At 43.7% G+C, this 20,939-nt stretch overlaps 1 long non-coding RNA gene across 1 annotated transcript in view; it reads left to right on the top strand.

Annotated features, from left to right (window-relative positions):
- The window catches only part of LOC108586660, a 48,967-nt gene extending 28,406 nt beyond the window's left edge, over window positions 1–20,561 (top strand). The window contains exon 2 of the long non-coding RNA XR_001904225.3: window positions 18,479–20,561. This is a non-coding gene — a long non-coding RNA (uncharacterized LOC108586660). The remainder of the gene's footprint in view (window positions 1–18,478) is intronic.
- Window positions 20,562–20,939: the final 378 nt, after the last annotated feature.

The raw sequence follows: 20,939 nt of genomic DNA, 5'->3' as shown, positions 1-20,939 counted from the left end.
CATTCTAGGGAGGCATGAGACATCAATCAACACACGTAAGATGAGCACTGGTTCGGTCTGGAAAGGCGGGACAGCTAGAAGTGAGGCGGGGCTTCCAGGTCATAGGTAGATAAGAGACAAACAGTCGCATTCTTTTGAGTTTCTGGCTATCCTTTCCAAAGGAAGCAATCAGATATGCATTTATCTCAGTGAGCAGAGGGGTGACTTTCAGTAGAATGGGAGGCAAATTTGCTCTAAGCAGTTCCTAGCTTGACTTTACCCTTTAGCTTAGTGATTTTGGTGGCCCAATAGATCTTCCTTTCACAGCTTTTATCTGAAGGCTCTGGGGAGAATTAAATTCCTGGCTCACTCAAGCTGTTGGCAGATTTCTGTTTCGTGTGGCTGCAGGACTGAAGTCCCTGTTTCCTTGCCCACCGTCAGCTGAGGCCACTCTCAGACTTAAAGGCCAGTCTCATTCCTTCTTGTGTGTCCTTCCCTATCTTCAAACCAGCAATGGAGCATCAAGTCCTTCTCATGCCTCAAAATTCTCTTACTTCTACTGCCAGATGAAGAAAACTCTGCCTTCAAAGGGCATATGTGATCAGATTAGACCCACCCAGGTATCCTAATCTGCCTTTTCAATATAATGTGTTATGATCTCAGGAGTGACACCAGAAAGCAAAGGTCTAGGAGCCGTCTTACAATTCTGCCACTATAGATAGGAACCATAGATTTGGAGCACAGTCAGAGACAGGGTCTTGCTCTGTCACCCAGGCTGGAGTGCAGTGGCGCTATCATAGCTCACTGCAGCCTCAAACTCCTGGGCTCAAGCCATCCTCCTGCCTCAGCTTCCCGAGTGGCTGGGGCTACAGGCCTGTGCCACCGTGCTCAGCCAATTTTTTTTAAAAAAGTTTTGTACAGATGGGGTCTCGCTATGTTGCCAAGAATGGTCTTGAACTCCTGGCCTCAAATGATCCACTCACCTCAGCCTTTCAAAGCGTTGGGATTACAGGTGTGAACCACTGCACCTGGCCTGAAGCACAGCTTTCTCATGGGACTACTCCAGATGTCCAAAGATTAGCTTGTCTGGTTAAGATTTTTGCTACCTCCTTCCCTTCAAAAATCCAGTTACATGTTGTAACTGTTACATGTTACATCTCTCTTTCATATTTTTCAGACTGACCCACCCCTGCCCATTTATTTTATTTTATTTTATTTTATTTTATTTTATTTTATTTTATTTTTTGAGACAGAGTCTCACTCTGTCACCCAGTCTGGAGTGCAGTGGCACCATCTTGGCTCACTGCAACCTCTGCTTCCCGGGCTCAGTTGATTCTCCCACCTCAGCCTCTTGAGTAACTGGGATTACAGGCGCCCGCCACCACGCCTGGCTAGTGTTTTGTATTTTTAGTAGAGATGAGGTTTCACCATGTTGCCCGGGCTGTTCTCAAACTCCTGAGCTCAAGCAGTCTGCCGGCCTCAGCCTCCCAAAGTGCTGGGATTACAAGCGTGAGTCACCACACGTGGCCTACACCCCTGCCCCATTCCTAACTCCTCGAACTCTCTGTACAATTATATTTGCGATTCCCACTCACTTCCCTTGTTCATCATTTCCTTCCTTTCTATACCCTTATCATTTTCCATCTGTTTTCAAAAAAAGAGCAGAGGTGCTCCCAGATGTCATCACCTAGGACTTCTAATTAAGTGCCCTTTGAGAAATTAATATGATGAGTTGTAGGAGTTAATATGATGATCTGTACAGAGCTCCATGGTTGTCTATTTCCCTGGTCCTCATCTCTGCAGTAGATCATTACAAAAATAGGCTTCAACCCACTGGGCAAAGTATTGCATTAGTCAGGGGCAAGGCTAAGTGGCTGCAAGAAAGAGAATAATAAGAGTTCAAACCTTAAGTACAAAGAAGTCTATTTTTTTCTCACATAGAAACCAGGAAATACAAATAACTGTCACTAAGTATCTTTGGAGGATTGGTCCCAGGACCTCCCTCAAATACCAAAATCCAGGGATGCTCGATTTCCTGGTACAAAATGATGTAGCATTTGCATATAACCAATGTACACCCCCACCGTATACTTTAAATCATCTTTAGATTATTTATACCACCTAATGCAAAGTAAATGTCATGTAAATAGTCGTTATACTGCATTGTTTAGGGAATAATGACAGGAAACAAGTCTGTATATGTTTAGTACAGGTGCATTTTTGTTTCATATTTTCAATCCAGGGTTAGTTGAATTCAGATACAGGAGGGCCAACTATAGAAACTCTTGGTTCCGTGTGGCCATTTGAGGAGCAAGCCTCCTTTTCTCTTGCTTTCATGCCATCTGGAACTTTCTCTGTATGTGTCTGGTGAAGTGGGACTCCCGATGTGCCTGTACCCCCGCCCTTGGGAGAGGAACAGCATGGAGAAGGCTACGACGCTATCTGGCCTTTCTTTGCATTGCTTTGTCTTTCTGTAAATGCAAATGAGAATATTGCTTTCCAATTAGAAAATGCAGATTGCTCTGAGTTCCATTTAACGTGCTTTGAATTCTGGCCCAACATTTTGTAGTTGACCTTTGAACAGTGCACAGGTTAGAGGCGCCGAACCCATGATAGTCAGAAATCCACATGAAATTTTGATGCCCCAAAAAACTAACCACTGATAGCCTACTATTGACAGAAAGCCTTATCAATCACATAAACAGTTGATTACCACATCTTTTATATGATTTATGTATTATGTACTGTATTCTTACAATAAAGTAGGTTAGAGGGAAAATGTTATTAAGAAAGTCATAAGAAAGAGAAAATGGATTTCCTATTCATTACATGGAAGTGGATCGTCACAGAGGTCTTCATCCTCCTCGTCTTCACATTGAGTGAAGCAGGCTGAGGAGGAGGAAGAAGACGAGGGCTTGGTCTTGCTGCCTCGAGGTGACAGAGGCGAAAGGTGGAGGAGGTAGAAAGGGAGGCAGGAAGGATTTATTGAGTGTGAATGGACTCTCTCAGTCCAAAACCAAGTCGCTCAAAGGTCAACTGCAGATAAGAAAAATTGCTCCCAGGTTGAATTCCAATGTCTAGTAAGCTGGTGTCTACCGTTGTGCTTCCAGAGGGAGATGAAATAAGAGCATATCCTTTGGGTTACGTGGAAAAACCTAATGCTCAGAATGCACCGCCACCGAGCTCTGTTTGCCTCCCTCTCCCACCATCTGGAGCAGCCTGTCTACTTATGGGAATTGCACCTCTCAAATATAATTTACTGCATGGAGTTCTGCCTTCAGTCCAGAGGCGGAAAATTGCAGGAAACATTGCCTCCATGCTATCACAGAGGAAAAATTCTGATAAGTTGTAAGATCATGGTGGTGGTGGTTGTTTTAAGCACACCAGAGAACTGAGGACATAAAGAAATCTAAGTTAATTAATTTCTAGAAAGGTATAAGATTTTTCCAGGTGAAAACAGCCCCAGGAATGCTTTTATCCCTGGGGACAAAGTGAAATGAAGAGCGAACTTGCAATAGGATGAGGGTCAGGACAGAAAAGCTAACATTTTAGCTAATGTTTAACATCCATGCATGATTTGTCATGATGGATTAGAAACCCAAGCAGTATTTGCATAACAGTAGACATATACATCCAAAGAACAAGACAGAGAGCCCATAAATAGATCCACACATATATGGCCAATTGATTTGCAACAAAGCTATGAAAGCAATTCAATGAGGAAAAGAGCTTCTTTTCTATAAATGATGATAGAACATTTGGATGCGTGTGTGTCTATATATATATATGTATGTGATATAAGATGCATTATGTTTATAAATAAAGATGAAACTATAAAGTCTTAAGGGAAATATAGAATATCTGCATATGCTTGGAAAAGATTTCTAAGACAGGACACAAAATACATTAACCGTTTAAATAGATGATAAATTGAACATGATCACAATTAAAAATGTCTGCTTATCCAAAGGCAGCACTTTAAAAAATGAAAGGACAAGTCATGTTTTGGGAGAAAATAGTCACTTCCTGTTAGTGCCTAGTCTCAGGACAGAAATGCTTCAAATTGCATGTTTCATTATATTGCCTTCCAAATGCTAGTTCCATGATAAATCCTCATGCTCATTTGTGGCAGCCTGACTTGGAGAGCTGATGATTCTATTAGAGCAACTGACAGCCTTTCCAATCCACATAATGTCTCAGTTTTTCTTCCATGTTGTTAAAAATAATCTCATAAACCAGAAAATCCAGCAGGGGGGTGTAGAATTCCAGTTTCTGGGATATTACACATTTATTTGGAAAATGAGCTTTCTCTTTATTGCTGCAACTCAGGAATCCTGCTCAGTATTGACCACAGAATAGACAGAACTTCTTAAATGTCACTGTGACTGAGGAGTGATTAAGCAGCTTCTCTCTCTGAGCCGGGTCAGCTTCTTTTCTGAGTTACTGGTAACAAGGGTGTTCTTGTGGCTGCTCTGTAAGCAAACCTTGGTCAGACTGAAATGTATTTGAAACATTCACACCACGTCAATGAGTAACCAATATTATCACAAATGTTTATAAAAATAATTGAGTGCAACACCATTTTTATAAGCAGAAATCTTTTCAAGGAGGAAAGCCTATTTTCTCGAAATTATGCAGAAATACCAAGGTGTTATGGACACATGTTGTATACTTAATAAGAAATACCAAGTATGTATATGTACACTTATAAAATTAAATATACATGTGTAAAATGACTCCCAAAAATATTTACAGAAGAGAGCATCAAGTATCCTTCAGAAATACATACAATTTTCATAATAAAAGCAAGTTAGAACATTATGAGGCAATGTGGCCGTATTGTTCAGAAACCAGACTGCCTATTTTTATTTTATTTTATTTATTTATGTATTTGTTTTGAGTCGAAGTCTTGCTCTGTCACCCACTCTAGAGTACAGTGGTGCGATCTCGGCTCACTACAACCTCCATCTCCCGGGTTCAGGTGATTCTCCTGCCTCAGCCTCCCAAGTAGCTGGGACTACAGGTGTGCATCATTGCGCCTGGCTAATTTTTTGTATTTTTAGTAGAGATGGGGTTTCACCATGTTGGCCAGGCTAGTCTTGAACTCCTGACCTCAGGTGATCCACCCACTTTGACCTCCCAAAGTACTGGGATTACAGGTGTGAGCCACCACGCCCGGCCTCCATTTTTATTTTTATTTTTTTTAGAGTCAGGGTTTTGCTCTGTGGCCCAGGCTGGAGTGCAGTGATGCGATCATGGTTCACTGCAGCCTTGAACTTCTGGGCTCAAGAGGTCCTCCAGCTTCAGCCTCCTGAATAGCTGGGACTACAGGTGTGGGCCACCAGGCCTGGCTAATTTTTTTTCTTTTTTTTTTTGTAGAGATGTGGTCTTGCTCTGTTGTCCGCTCCAAGCCTTGTGCTATCCTCTTGCTTTGGCCTCCCAAAGTGCTGGGATTGTGGACATAAGCCACCATGCCTGGCCCAAACTGCCCATTTCAGAGAAATCCCTTCCCTCTTTGCCATCAGATCTGTTATATTTCTTTTTAGTCATTTATACTTCTGGATCAACAGAACTTAACTTTATGGACTTTCAACAAGAGCTGGGAAAATAATACAGGAAGCTGAGCCAAGAGACGAAGTTACACACACCTGAAGCACATGCCTGGAACCGTAAGGTGCATCTTTAGTCGCCCCGTGTTTTTGGTTCACACCTCTTTCCCTCTCTCTTCAAAACACACATGTGTGCAAGAAGAGCAATGATGAGTTCCTGGAAGAGGCAGTTGCTACCCTATCTTTGGAATCAAAAGGCCTTCCTCAGGCTTTGCTGGGCCACTTTCCCGCCCCTGTAACCAACTGCAACCAGGCTTCCTGCACTCACTTCCCACCTCTGCCATCTGCCTGCCAGGGAAAGGGGATGGGCCTGGCCTCACATGGGAAGAAGGAAGAGGCATCTGCAGAGGAGAGGCATTTGCAAGCAGACCCAGAGAGCAGGATTTGCGGGCGGGAAGCCTGTGGTGAGGAACAATCTTCCCGCCAGGCCCACAGGGCTGAGGCAGTCCACCGCTTAAAACCCAGCTGCCCCAGACTTGAGGCAGGGTTAGGAGGGATCTTGATTCCTTGGACATCTTTAGGAGAAACATGGTATTTTTATGCTGCATTGAAACAAATGTATCTCTGTATGCCTTACAATTAATGAGGCAGATTTAAGGCACTTTCAATAGCTAGTGTCACATTTTCAACTACTTTTCCCTTTGGTCCCTGGGCTGCGGCTGGGATGTGCCCTGATCCTCTGTCATTCTGCCCTTGTTTATTCCACTGTCTCCTGTAAAACTCCCGAAGGGTCTTATATGAAGGTGTTTTGTTATTGTTGTTGTTGGTTGTTTTGTTTTTGAGACGAAGTTTCGCTCTGTCATCCAGGCTGGAGTGTGGTGGCTCAATCTACGCTCACTGCAACCTCTGCCTCCCAGGTTTCAGTCTCCAGAGTAGCTGGGAATACAGGCGTGTTGCTACCATGCCCAGCTAATTTTTGTATTAATAGTAGATAGAGGGTTTCACCATGTTGCCTGGGCTGATCTCGAACTCCTGGCCTCAAGTGATCCGCCTGCCTCACCTTCCCAAAGTGCTGGGATTACAGGTGTGAGCCACCATGCCTGGCCAGAAAGTTACTAAAATTTCTCTACACCTTGCTTTCCTCGCCTGTGAGCAACACCTTTTCATCTCACAGGTGTCAGAGCTCCAGTGAGAGCGTCCTGAATGGGAAGCCAGTACAGGGATGGCAGCAGGCCAACTGTGGTAATGGTGAGGTGAGTTTCCCTCCTTCTTCAGGAGTCTCCTTGCAGGGGGAACATGCCTGTTCAAAGAAAGCCTGTATTTTGCTTTTTTAAAAAATTATAAATGTTTTTTAATTTTTAATTTTTGTGGGGACATAGTAGGTGAATATTTATGGGGTACATGAAATATTCTGATACAGGCACGCAATGCATAATCATCACATCATGAGAAATGGTGTATCTATCCCCTCAAGCATTTATCCCTTGTGTTGCAAACAATCGAATTATATACTTTTACAGTTATTTCAAAATTAACAATTAAATTATTAATGATTATAGTCACCCTGTTGTGCTATCAAATACTAGGCATTATTTATACTTTCTATTTTTTGTACCCATTAACCATCCTTACCTCCCTGGCAACCCCCACTCCCCTTCCCAGACTCTGGTAAACATCCTTCTACTCTCTATGTCCATGAATTTAGTTGTTTTGATGTTTAGATCCCACAAATAAGTGAGAACATGTGACGTTTGTCTTTCTGTGCCTGGCTTATTTCACTTAACATAATGACCCCTATTTCCATCCATGCTGTTGCAAATGATAGGATCTCATTTTTTGATGGCTGAATAGTACTCCACTGTGTATATGTACTATATTTTTGTGAGTTCATTCATCTGTTGATGAACACTTAGGTTACTTCCAAGTCTTGGCTATTGTGAATAGTGCTGCAATAAGCATGAAAGTGCAGATATCTCTTTGATATACTGATTTTCTTTCTTTTGGGTATATATCTAGGAGTGAGATTGCTAGAGTGTAAGGTAGCTCTATTTTTAGTTTTTTGAGGAAACTCTAAACTGTTCTCCTTAGTGGTTGTACTAATTTACATTCCCACCAATAGTATACAAGGGTTCCCTTTCCTCTACTTCCTTGCCAACATGTGTTACTGCCTCACTTTTGAATAAAAGCCATTTTATCTGGGGTGAGATGATATCTCATTGTAGTTTTGCTCTGCATTTTTCTGCTGGTCAGTGATGTTGAGCACCTTTTCATATGCCTGTTTGCTATTTGTCTTGTTTTGAGAAATGTCTATTAAGGTATTTTGCCCATTTCGAAGTCATATCATTAGATTTTGTTTTTCCTGTAGAGTTGTTTGAGCTCCTTATATATTCTGGTTATTAATCTCTTATCACGTGGGCAGTCTGCAAATATTTTCTTCTATTCTGTGGATTATCTCTTCACTTTGTCAATTGTTTCCCTTGCAGTGCAGAAGATTTTTAACTTGACGTGGTTCCATTTGTCCATTTTTGCTTTGGTTGCCTGTGTTTGTGGGGTATTTCTCAAGAAATTTTTGCCCAAACCAATGCCCTAGAGAGTTTTCCCAATGTTTTCTTGTAGTAGTTTTATAGTTTGAGGTCTTAGATTTAAGTCTTTAATTCATTTTGATTTGATTTTTGCATATGGCAAATCTAGTTTCATTCTCCTGCATGCGGATATGCAGTTTTCTTAGCACCACTTGTTGACGACACTTTCTTCTCCCTGTTGTACATTCTTGGCAACTTTGTTGAAAATGAGTTCACTGTCAGTGTACAGATTTGTTTCCAGGTTCTCAATTCTATTCCATTGGGCTATGTGTCTGCTTTAATGCCAGTACCATGCTGTCTGGGTTACTATAGCTCTGTAGTATAATTTGGAGTCAGGTACTGTGATTACTCCAGTTTTGTTCTTTTTGCTCAGAACAGCTTGGCTATTCTGGGTCTTTTGTGGTTTTGTATAAATTTTAGGATTGTTTTTCTATTTCTGTGAAAAATGTCACTGGTATTTTGATAGGGATTGCATTGAGTCTGAAGATTACTTTGGGTAGTATGGACATTTTTACAATATTGATTCTTCCAATCCATGAACATGGAATATCTTTGCATTCTTTGGTGCCCTCTTCAATTTCTTTCATTAGTGTTTGATAGTTTTCATTGCAGCAATCTTTCACTTCTCTGGTTAAGTTAATTCCTAGGTATTTAATTTTCTTTGTGACTATTGTAAATGAGATTACTTTTCTTATTTCTTTTACAGATTGTTCACTGTTGACATATAGAAATTCTACTGATTTTTGTATGATGATTTTGTACCTTACAGTTTTACTGAATTTATCAGTTCTAATAGTTTTCTTGTGAAGTCTTTAGGTTTTTCCAAATATAAGATCATATCAGCTGCAAACAAGGATAATTTGACTTCTTTCTTTCCAATTTGGATGCCCTTTATCTTTCCTGATTGCTCTAGCTAGGACTTCCAGTACTATGTTGAATAACAGTAGTGAAAGTGAGAATCCTTGTCATGTTCCAGATTTTAGAGGAAAGAGGAAGCCTTTATTTTGGAGCGCAGTGTGTGACAGTGGAAAGAGCACAGAAATTGGAGTCACACATCCTGCCCACATCCTGCCTCATTGGCTTTGTGACTTTAGAAATGTTATTGAACTTTCCTGGATCTTGGTAGCCTCACCTTTAAAATGGGTATAATAATCCCTGTTTGAATGGCTGTAGTGACTTTGAAACATGCCAACTTGGCTAAGCCACAATGCATTTCCCCAGAATTATTGTTCCTGTATGTTTCCAGTTAAGATGGGCCTTGAAGGACATTTTGCACGGATTTGGAGAGTGGAAATGGAGTAGCAGCTGTGTTGCTGTTAGTATTGAAAGGTGGGTATGTTATCTATATAACAAACCTGCACATGTACCTCTGAACCTAAAATAAAAGTTAAAAACAAAAAAAAGACAATTAAAAATAATAATTTTTTATTATATGCTATTTTACATTTGATATGGGTCTATATTTACACAAATACTCCCCAATATGATGGCCACTAGCCACAGTGTGACTCTCGAATATGACCACTTAAAATTGAGATGTGCTGCAATTTAAAAATAATATACATTTTATTATTTTTAATATTATTTATTATTATACATTTATTATCACACGCAAAGTCGCTCTCTGCTGGCTCACCTCATGGGTGTGCAGAAGCAGCTGGGCTTGCAGCTGTTCAACCTTGCCCTCATGCTCCTTCAGCTCCTCCAATGCTTGAGTCAGAGATGTGTTTAGCTCCACAATGAGGGGCGTCTGCTTCTCTTGCAGATCACCTGCATTGTCAAAGTTGGGGGCCAGGAGAGACTGACACACAGAGACATGTGGATAGGTTCTAAAACTACCTCTCTGGAAAAAGCAAAAGCCCTGGGTTATAGTGTTTGCCAATTGATGCGGTGTAAATACTCCCTTTGTGGCTGATTTCAAGCTCTCAATGTGATGTCATTGAAAGCAAAGTTAGGAAGAGATCCGTACAGTAGACTCTTGTGAGGATAGGAAACGGCTGCAGTGCAGCACTGATGATGGGTCCAGTCAGTTTTGATGAACTGCAGTGTGTGCTTGTGGGTTCTACATTGTCCTTGCTCTTCCCAATTTACAACCATCTTCCCCTCCTGACAGCCTTTTCTGCAAACTTCAAGTTGCAGATTTATATGCAAAGGTACCTGCCTATCAGAGAGTTTTTAAGCAGTTGCCATAGAATAATCCAGTTACATCTCCATATTTTTTTTTCCTCTAATGATTTCCTCTAATGATTTTACTTATGTGACTGAACCCTGCCCCCTGACAGATACGGGCAGTTTAATTGAGATAATTTATGTGAAACACCCAGCAGTGCTAGGCACAGAGTAGCCACTACATAATGTCAACTTCCTTAATGAGCGATTGTCAACTATTTGAAATTAATAGTATGTCATTTCCTCTCCTGATATCATGGGACTCAGAGATATTCATCATATTTATGGAATCATGTTCCTTTTCTTTCTTTCCTAAGCAGATGAATCATACAGACCAGCACTATTCAATAGAAACATAATGCAAGCCACATATGTCATTTAAACATTTCTAGTGCCACATTAGAAAAAGCTAAAAAAAGGTAAAATTAATTATAATAATATATGCAATGTAATCCAATATATTAAAAATATGATTTCAACATGTAATCAGTGTAAAATAATATCCATTAGGTATTTTAAATTCTTTTTATACCAGTTATTTAAAATGTATATTATTTTTAAATTGCAGCACATCTCAATTTTAAGTGGTCATATTCAAGAGCCACACTGTGGCTAGTGGCTATCATACTGCAGAGTATTTGTATAAATATAGACCCATGTCAAATGTAAAATAGTGTATAATTAAAAAATTATTTTTAATTGTGTATTTTTTTTTGTTTTTAACTTTTATTTTAGGTTCAGAGGTACATGTGCAGGTTTGTTATATAGATAAACTCGTGTCACGGGAGTTTGTTGTACAGATTATTTCATCATCCAGGTACTAAACTTAGTACCCAATAGTTATTTTTTTTGCTCCTCTTCCTCCTCCCATCCTCCAGTCTCAAGTAGGTCCCAGTGTCTGTTGTTACCTTCTTTCTGCCGATGTGTTCTCAACATTCAGCTCCCACCTAGAAGTGAGAACAGGCGGTATTTGGTTTTCTGTTCTTGCGTTAGTTTGCTGAAGATAATGGCCTCCAGCTCCATCCATGTTCCTGCCAAAGGCATGACCTTGTTATTTTTATGGCTCCAGAATATTCCATGGTGTACGTGTACCACATTTTCTTTATCCAGTCGAGCACTGATGGGCACTTGAGTGGATTCCCTGTGCTTTCTGTCAGCACCGGCTTCCAAAATCCCAGTGCTGTTCACTTCTAGGGATACTAGAGTTACTAGTAACTAGTAATGGGCTGTCTTGGTTTCAGGAGGGCTGCTTCTATGCGCTCATAGCTCACTGGTGTGAGAAATTAGAGACGCGAAGTTTTCTCATCACTCCAACTCTCTTGAGCTTTATGTAATGTTTTTAAGACAGGGTCTCGCTCCGTCACCCAGGTTGAAGTATAATGGCACAATGACAGCTCACTGCTTCAGCTTCCCGGGCTCAACGACCCTCCTGCCTCAGCCTCCTGAGTAGCTGGGACCATAGGTGTTTACCACCGCGCCTGGCTAATTTTAATTTTTTGTGGAGCTAAGGTCTTTCTCGCCCAGGCTGGTCTTGAACTCCTGGGCTCAAGAGCTCCTCCTATCTCAGCCTCTTAAAGTGCTAGGATTATGAGGCATGAGTGGCCAGCCCCCTCCATACTTCATGTGCAGCAATTCACGAGGCTTGTCAGGTGCTGCACGCCAGCAGGACAGAGCTGTGGACACCAAAGTCATAGCACCCTAGTGTGAGTTCCTATTAACCTCAATAGTGTTCTGAAGGTCGCTTAAAAACCAACAACAAACTACAACTTCAGATTCACATGCTACTTTGAGTTGAAAGTTTAATACACTAATTTTTGTCTGGTTTTACCACCATAAAATATGTCTATACATTTTTCTGATTAGTAGTATAATTTGGAATGCAACTAGGAAGTATGCCAATAAACATGTCATATCGTGTCCAAAATCGGTTCCTTCCGGGGGGGTCTTGGTCTTGCTGACTTCAAGAATGAAGCCCCAGACCCTCATGGTGAGTGTTACAGCTCTTAAAGATGGTGTGTCCGAAATTTGCCCCTTCAGCTGTTCAGATATGCCCAGAGTTTCTTCCTTCCTCCCCGTCTCGCTGACTTCAGGAGTAAAGCCACAGACCTCACCAGTGAGAGTTACAGCTCTCCAAGGTGGCACGTGCATAGCTGTTTATTCCTCCCTGGGGGTTCATGGTCTTAGATGACTTCAAGAATAAATCAGCAGACCTTTGCTGTGTTACAACTCATAAAGCTAGTGCAGACACACACAAAAAAAGAAGCAGATTGCAAAGAGCAAAAGAATAAATCCTCCACTCCCTGAAAGGGGACCCCAGTGGATTGCCGGGAAGGGGCAGGTGGCCAGCTTTTATTCCCTTATTTGGCTCCACCCACATCCTGCTGATTGGTCCATTTACAGAGCGCTGATTTGTCCATTTTACAGAGTGCTGATTGGTCGGTTTTCACAGAGTGCTGATTGGTGCATTTACAAACCTTTAGCTACACACAGAGTGCTGATTGGTGTGTTTACAATCCTTTAGCTAGACAGAAAAGTTCTCCAAGTCCCCACCAGACCCAGAAGCCCAGCCGGTTTCACCTCTCAATATCCATGCAGGCCTTCATCTCTGTCATCTCTTTCATTTTTGCTTATGTTGATGCAGAGATCCTACATCCAACAATGACTACAGCAGCAAGACTGCCTCATGGGGAGCTGTCTGCAGAGCTTACCAACTAGCCAGAGGCTCCCTTGTGGTGGGCTCCAGGTTTCATGCCACAAACTTGGGTACAAAAAAGGAAACTGTCCCAGCCAAAGGAGAAGGATTTCTTGAGGCCAGGAGTTTGAGACCAGCTTGGGGAACATAGTGAGACACCATGTCTACAAAAAAAAAATAATAATAATAATTAGCCAAGCTTGGTGGTACCTGTAGTCCCAGCTACTTGGGAGGCTGAGGCAGGAGGATGGCTTGAGCCCAGGAGTTTGAGGCTGCAGTGCACTATGATCACACCACTGCACTTCAGCCTGGATGACAGAGATCTTTTCTCTAAAAAAATGAGAGAAGACTGGGCGCGGTGGCTCACGCCTGTAATCCCAGCACTTTGGGAGGCGGAAGCCGGCAGATCACGAGGTCAGGAGATAGAGACCATCCTGGCTCACATGGTGAAACCCCATCTCTACTAAAAACACAAAAAATTAGCTGGGTGTGGTGGTGGGCACCTGTAGTCCCAGCTACTCGGGAGGCTGAGGCTGAGGCAGGAAAATGGCGTGAACCCGGGAGGTGGAGCTTGCAGTGAGTGGAGATTGCGCCACTGCACTCCAGGTTGAGCGACAGACTCTCATCTAAAAAAGAAAAAAAAAAAAAGACTATACAAAAAACGAATCTGTCCATTTCTGGGTTTTCTGGTGAATTCCAGATCTCCCCTCAGACTCCTTCCCTGGAGGATGGGTTTACTCAGGCAGGAGCTCCCAGTGGCTTGAGCGGCCGGGCTTTCTTCTATATGGTGTGTGCTTCAGGGGCTGGCACCTACCCTGAGAACTCCTCCCCCTCACTTGGGTGTTCGCAGAGCCCTTCTGCAGGGCCTAGTCAGCCCCTGGTCTGCGCTGTGAGGCTTTCCAGGACCTTGGCCCTTAGCCTCAACCTTGCATTTCTCCAGGCAGTGCAGGAACACGCTTGCTGTCCTCCGGTGCCCTTTCAGAGGGCTGAGGAACTCCAGGACCTGCAGTGTGGTGCCGGTGAGGCAGACCTGTGGGATCCTGGTTCAGAAGGACCCATCCTCAGGGTTCCTATCAATACTCACATCTCTTGTTTTCTCGTAAGCCCTCTGCATCTTGCTTTCTAGTTTTAGCGACTATTTTCCTAAAACGTTTCTGTCTTCTGATTGCCTCTGGGTGTAATTGTTTATTTTAAGAATGTTTCATCTTTGTGCCCTGAACTAGCTGTAACCACTCCCTTAGGGACATAGTAGCCTCATCCAGCTGTTGATGCCATAGGAAGTGACCTCATGCTTACTGCCAAGCAATATGATGAAATGATGGGACAGGGTTCGCCAGTTAATCACTTCAAACTGCAATGTAAAGGTATGAAATTAGGAGATTAGTTCATGCTCAGAAAACAGGTGCTGCGTAAATAACTAAGGTTATGATGGCTTTCCAAGGTCTCCAAACTAGAGCACTCACAGTAGCGCACACATACATTTCTCCCATAAGATTTTCCAGTAAACCATGTCATCATCAAATGATTCATACTGATCAAATTTTGAAGAGCAGTTCCATAAAACATGGTAAGATCTACAAAGAGTTGACTTTAACTTGGGAAAAGAAAAGCTATTGGGATGCTTCCACCTTGATTGAAATAAACTTGGACTTGCGGCCAGGCACGGTGGCTCACGCCTGTAATACCAGCACTTTGGGAGGCTGAGGCAGGCAGATCACCTGAGGTCAGGAGTTCAAGACCAACCTGTCCAACACGTTGAAACCCTATCTCTACTAAAAATACGAAAATTAGCTGGGCGTGTTAGCAGATGCCTGTAATCCCAGCTACTCAGAAGACTGAGGCAGGAGAATTGCTTGAACCCAGGAGATGGAGGTTGCAGTGAGCTGAGATCCAGCCTGGGGGCAAGAGCGAAACTCCATCTCAAAACAAACAAGCAAACAAACAGACAAAAAATCTTGGGTTTGCAATAAACGGTGGTTCACCCAGTGTTTCACATGAGCATGAGATTCACCTGAGGACATTTGTCCCCAGAAATTGATCAGAGGAACTCTAAATTCTCTGGGCATTTTGTACTCCCCTGAAACAGCAAGCCTTCTGGTAGTGACATTTAGGTTGTGCGGGCCTAGGTATGGGAGCGGGTACACAGTTGCCTCCCTGGGGCTTATTTGGGCGTTTTTTGTTTGTTTGTTTGTTTGTTTGCTTTGTTTTGTTCTTTGGGGTGTTTTTTTTGTTTTGTTTTGTTTTGTTTTGCCATCACAGATCTTGAGCTTTAGAAACACTAGAACTCCTGAGGGTTGTCTCTGGTGCCATTTTGATAGCCCAAGTAAGGTAGAATTCGTTATCAGCCTAGACTAAGTAAAATGATTTTTGGCTTACATGAATTTATTTGATCCCACATCTGTTTGCAGAAGTGATGTCCCTTTCTGTCCAGTATCCTCATGGCACTTCAACCTACAGGCATGAGGAAGGAAAATGTGGGCTGCCATTTGGAGGAAGAACTGGAAACCAAACACTCCTTTTGGATCCATTTAGGATGTCTGTGGGTTTGAGCCAATTTCAGACTTGGAAAGCAGGGCGGTTTTTCAAAGAGAGTTTGTAGAGGGACCCAGAGAGGAGCCTGGGAGCAGAACATGGTCCATTTGTTCCACCTGGAGAATGACATTAGCGTGGTAAGACTTGCTAAGCTCCCTGCACCTCTGCACAGCCGGGGTGCTACTACCCAGGCTTCATGCATCAGGGCTTTGGTTTTGATGGAAGAGTGGGTTCCTGTGTTCTCTGGGTTCTTTGCTGTAGGAGCCTAGGTTCTTAGGATCCTACAGAAGTATCACATATACTTGTGCTTCCTTTTTGAAAAGATGTGGTGGTTGGTGTCCCTCTCCTCCTCCTAGCTCTGGGCTGTAGTTCTCCTCCCACATCATCCTTGGCCTCTCATCAGGAGTTTGCATCCTTAGGCGACAAGAGAGGGACATTGCTGCAGGCTCAACTCTTCTTCCTCGTGTGGGTGCCCTGCCCTTGGATGTGCTGGGCTGAGCCACCTCTTACTGATGCTGGAGAAGCTTGCTATGGCCCAGTTGGCGCCAGGACCCACTTGTTAAGTTGGGCTTCAGGATGATGTGCTGCCATGATTTCCTTTTGCCTTATTTTCTTCTGTCCTCCTTCAGTTTGCTGCACAGCAGCTTGTGTATCCATCAGCTACCCAGCTTCTTCCTGGGCCCCGGGCCTCAGGGAGCCATGCTGCCTCATTGCTGGGAGAGTGTGCACACGGTGCTTTGGGCACCTGCTCTTTCTTTTCCCAGTCTGCTCTTCACAAAGGCTGCCAGAGGGCCTGATCACATCCCCTTACCCCTCCCATCCCACACATGCCAGGCCTTTAGCCCCGCATCTTGGGCACCCTGCCTTGCCTCACCTTAACCACTCTTTTTAAATTTTTAAATTTTTTATTTTGAGACAATCTCACCCTGTTTCCCAGACTGGAGTGCACTGGGTGCGATCTCCGCTCACTGCCACGTCTACCTCCCGGGTTCAAGCGATTCTCCTGCCTCAGCCTCCTGAGTAGCTGGGATTACAAGTTTGTGCCACCACGCCTGGTTAATTTTTTTTTTTTTTTTTGGTATCTTTAGTAAAGATGGGGTTTCACCATGTTGGCCAGGCTGATCCTGAACTCCTGATCTCGTGATCCAACTACCTCGGCCTCCCAAAGTGCTGGGATTACAGGTGTGAGCCACCGCACCCGGCCACCTTCACCACTCTTGTTCTGAGCCCCAATTTTGCTGGGCTCCTTCGCTGATTTGTGCTCCCTTCCTGGGCCCTTTTTGCTCCCTCTACGCCCATACACCCCTTTCAGGTCACTAACTCTTATCGTGACCAACCAGGCCAGGCCCTCCGTGGCTCACTCTCTTGGAGAGGCTCATTGGAGCACCCACCACTGTGACAACATCACCTGTCGTGCTGTCTTCGCTGGTCTCAAGCCTCTTTGAGGGCAAGGACCACGTCATGTTTGCTCAGGCCTGAAACTTTCGTGCTTGGCTCTGAGTAGGCCCACAGTAATGCCAGTGTGTTCGATGGGAGAAGGAATGAGCTGTACCTTGCTATCCCAGCATACCCTACCCTACCCAACTCTAGTCCTAAATAGTGGCAGAGATGGATAGATCATAAGCAATTCTAAATCAATTGTACCAGTGTGGTTGTACTACCTGCTTTTAGCAGCTGGAGAAGCACTCTGGAACTGTCCATGGAATGCTCCGCTTTGCTAAGATAACCATCAAAAAGGGAAAGTGCAAAGCAGGTATCCATTCCATAAATCACTGGTTTGTCAACTCACTGTCCAGCCCTACGGTGATTGTTTGACAAAAGCAAAAAGGTTCACAAAAGCCTGATCATGCTTTTTGGCATTATATTATCAGGGCCTTAAAAAATCCTCTTCTCTCATTAAAATATAATAGTTCCTATTAGGAGCATCTCAGACCCAGTAGATACCTAATGCTTGTTTATTGATGGTGGTGATGACAGCATCGTTAGTACAGAGGTAATTGATTTTCACAGTGACAAGCCGGAGGCTCGTTGATGAATGAGCAAATGAGGCCCTGCAAGACACCGAAATGCCTTGTGAATGAAAGCTGTTATTTCAGTGCAGTTTTACTGTTAAGTGCTTTTATTGGATTTCAGATTTTAAAAATGAGTAGTTCCTGGAGGGTATACACAACTGTGTGGAACAGCATGTGTGACTGACAACTCGCAGCACCCTTAGAGAAGCTCGGACTTCAGGAGCTCGAGCTTCTGCTGCTGATGCGGCCCTGCTCTCTGTTCTCTGAGGCATGATCAGGCTTTTGTGGATCTTTTTGTTTTTGTCAAACATTCACTGTAGGGCTGGACGGTGAGTTGACAAACCAGTGATTTATGGAATGGATACCTGCTTTGCTTTTTCCCTTTTTGATGGTTATCTTAGCAAAGCGGAGCATTCCAAGGACAGCTCCAGCCTGCTTCTCCAGCTGCTAAAAGCAGGTAGTGCAACTCAGATCCAGATTAAATGTCCATTTATTCAGTCACACTGCTTGCTGGGTGCTTTCTCTGAATGCAAGATTCAGTCCAAACCTCTGGGCACCCTGGTGGCTTGAGGTTCACTGTGCATATTTTTCACATGTGGAAACTAAGACTCAACTCGGGGAGGTTGCAGAACTTCCAAGGTCATGTCCAGTATTCTTATCTGCATGTGCCCAGGCCCACTCCACTCCTTGCAATATTTTGGTCATATCCTGGGGAGGCAAGGCCAGCAAACCTTTTGAAAATATTTGGTTGAGAGAAAAAGCAGCCCGGGGCAGGGAAGGTGACTGCGATTGCCACACACAAACAGCATCAGAAAATCTGAAACCAGTCACAAATAAAATGCAGTTGAGCAAATCTTTCTAGGATCTTAATTGTTTATGCAGTAATGGGTGGCATTTGTCTGCTATAATTTGTCAATTGAAAAAGCAAACAGTTTCAATTCAGTAGTGGAAAACTGCATGCAGGAACGAGTGACAGAATAATCGCTGGAGGAAAATGTTATTGGAAACCATTAAGCAAGAATTTATGAGAAAATGAAAGACAAGCTGTCCCCTCATCCTACGCTGTTGAACTTTCCCTGGAAACTGCAAGCTGCCAATGAGAAGCCAAGTTGAAATGCAAGGCCAGCCAATCAAACAGCTTATCACGTAAAAGGCAAGGTAGGTGAACCAAAGATACTATGGCTGAAAGGGAACAGGGAGGAAGGACTCAGGATGTCTGTGTGCTGAATCTAAACACCTGGCTACCCAGCAAAAAGCAGGTATATTTCCTCTAAAAATTAGGTCAGAATACAAGTCAAATCCAATTATAAAACACCTCCTTTTTTTCCCCTTCTGCAAAACATACTTCACGATACAAGGCAATAACCCTAGCCGTTATCTGCCACATGATTTAAGAAATAGAGAGGCTTCTAGCATTCCTCCTTCTCCTTCTCTTCCTCCCTGTCCTCCCTCTGTGCTGTACCTGCTTCCATCCATCTCTTTGTGTAACTCCCCCTTCCTTTCTCTTTCCCTCCTTCCCTTCCTTCCTCCTGCTCTCCCTCCCTCTGTTCATTCATCTGTCCATCCATTTACCTACCCACTAGTGTACACTGAACGCATATTTTCATTGGCTGTGATGTTCCAGGGACAGTGCTAGGTTCTGGAGGTGCAGTCATTTATAAGAGCATCATGGTCTCTGTTTCTCATGGAGTTCACAGTCTCAGGTGGGTACAGACACCTGACCAAACCATTACAGTCCTCCCTAATAAGTGCAGGAAGCACCTCCTCTGCAGAGATTCGCAGCGCTAATGTGAAGCTCCTAGCTAGTACTACTACTGCTGCGTCTGCTGCTCGTGGCTGTGCTTACATAATGCCTGCGAAGTGCCTCCCTGTTTTAAAGACTTCACGTATAGTAACTTACTTAATCCCGTAATTACCCTGTAAAGTTCATGCTGCTTTTATCCCTTTGCAGAGGAGGAAACTGAGCTGCAGAACGATCGAATGACCTGCCTGAGGTACCCTATCTGTTGGCACAGGCCTGAGCACATAGTGGACGCAGGAGCACCCCCTTCCTTTTTCCTCCCCTCCGGCTCTTTGCTGTCAGGGGTTCTCTCTTGCCTTCTCTGGTTGTGCCTGTGCTGCGTGCCACACCTTTTCCCTCAATGAATTTCAGGTGTGCACACTCCCTGCAATAAAATACTGTTTACATCAAGGAGCTTGGGCTATGTTGAGAAGTAAATGAAATATCTCCACCGTTGTGGTTCCCCCTAACTCACTGTGTTTTCTTATTCTTGTAAAATCTTCCCTTGCAGGCAGTGGAAGGGGCCGCAGAAGTTCCTTGACTCACGAGGCAAGGCATTCAGAGGCCTCGTGACACCTCCCGGGATCTGCAGTCATTGGTCTGCACTTGCCAATAGCAACATCTGGCAAAAATAGCCAAGCAGCAGAGCGGCCTGGGCTCCAGAGCTGAGCAACCCCTGACTGGCCACATGGAGACTGTGCTGAGCTCTGCCCAAGCCCTGTGATCCTGGAAAACAGTAAAGTGAAGGAGCCATCTGCGTTCTGGGGAATGGCCCACTGCAAAAAATACCCTTCCTCATAGGACGTCGAGGACTCATGATGTCCCCTCATTTATGACGAGCCCAGACACAGCCCTTCCTAATTCCAATTCTTTGCGTCATAAGTGATCGACTGTTTTGTTCCCACTGGTCAATCAGAACAACATTCTTGCTAACCAGACTTCGGTTCAGCTCTTCTCCCTCCCCATGTCCCTGCCCAGTGTCCCATCCTCATCCTGAGCCAGCCCACGCCCCTCCTTAGCAGCTCCTCCTGCAGCAGGCTGACCTCAGACTCCCCCGATCCATTGTCCAAATATATCACCCTTTCACCCTACGTCCTTACACCCCATTCTTTCTAGTTTTGTTCATCCCTCCCTGTGAAAGATGAACCCTCTTTTCCTAACCCCGGACCTGCTTGCAGACTGCTGTGATGGCCAAGTGTCCCCCCTACTGCAAGAGTCCCTTTTCTCCCTTGCGATATCTTTTAAATAAAATCCCTCCTTACCAAGCCTGGATTTGTGTTTTATTTAACTAGAGAGATCCCAGCTGGAAGCTCCTGCATTAATAATGTGGGAACCTGTTCGTGAGAACTGAAGAGCTGGTCTCTAGTCAGAGCTGCTGTTGCTGGGGTCAGAGGAGTGGAAGTACTGAGTACTGGTGGGTACGATTTAAGAAAGAAGAGAAAGAGGGAGAAAGGGAGAGAGGGAGAGAGAGAAGAAAGAAGAAAGAAAAAGAGAAAGAAAAAGAAAAACGAAAAAGAAAGAAAGAGAAAGAAAAGGAAAGAAAGAAGAGAAAAGGAAAATAAGGAAAGAAGAGAAAAGCAAAATAAAGAAGGAAAGAAGAGAAAAGGCAGATTCTGAGGAACTATGTCTTATATTCCAAATGAA

This window comes from Papio anubis, chromosome 7 (assembly GCF_008728515.1).
Source record: "Papio anubis isolate 15944 chromosome 7, Panubis1.0, whole genome shotgun sequence".
NCBI classification, from domain to species: Eukaryota; Metazoa; Chordata; class Mammalia; order Primates; family Cercopithecidae; genus Papio; species Papio anubis.
The sequence above is the reverse complement of the archived record's forward strand: the minus strand, read 5'-3'. Positions and strand labels throughout refer to the sequence as shown.